This window comes from Varroa jacobsoni, unplaced genomic scaffold (assembly GCF_002532875.2).
Source record: "Varroa jacobsoni isolate VJ856 unplaced genomic scaffold, vjacob_1.0 scaffold_631, whole genome shotgun sequence".
NCBI classification, from domain to species: domain Eukaryota; kingdom Metazoa; phylum Arthropoda; class Arachnida; order Mesostigmata; family Varroidae; genus Varroa; species Varroa jacobsoni.
Window position 1 is genome coordinate 232,976 of NW_019213533.1, and position 764 is coordinate 233,739.

The following is a 764-nucleotide window of genomic DNA, read 5'->3' on the forward strand; positions in this document are numbered from 1 at the left end:
AGTTTTGAACAGGACTTCATGAGCGAGGGTTCCACAGCACTAAACGAACACTTTGACAGCAAAGTCTGGTCTGTATAATGGATTAGACTTCAAGCTTTGAGTTTTTTTTTTTCAGTCAAACCGTGAACAGTGTATTATTCATTGCGCGTTCCTTGAGGATTTGTATCTACGAGCAAGCTACATATTATCATTGAGGTTCAGAGGCGCTAGATTAGGCATCGAGTGGCACTGCTCGAATTAATGAAATACGGTTTATAGAAAGTAAAATTCCATTACACTGCTGAACTTCGTGTATCGCGGCGCATACGGCGCAGTTTTTACTGATGCTCGTAACGCATACCCAATTAGAGGATTTGCTCGTGTGCTAGCACCGCACTCGTTGGACCCCTTCCGACGAACGGAATGGTGTGAGGCTTATTGTTGTAGTTCTCGGCTAGAAGGTTATAGTCGAAACGCAATTATTAACTCGAATCATTTGTTATTTACGTTTTGTCTCTTCAGACGAGATAACAAGATCCATTTATGCAATGATCCTTCACTACACTTTCGTGTTGGTAGCACACTGGAAGCGGTACTACCCCCTAGGAACCCTTGTTCAGACGGTGATTGGCCATAGCCATCGTGGCTGTAGGAGTCGCATCGGCACGGACAACCGGGAATTAGCAGTCCTCTATGAATGATGCTATTACTGGTATGACTCATGGTCTCGCATTTCAGAAGGAAAGAGAGAGGCCACCTAGGAGAACCGACGCTGTTTCCTCAGC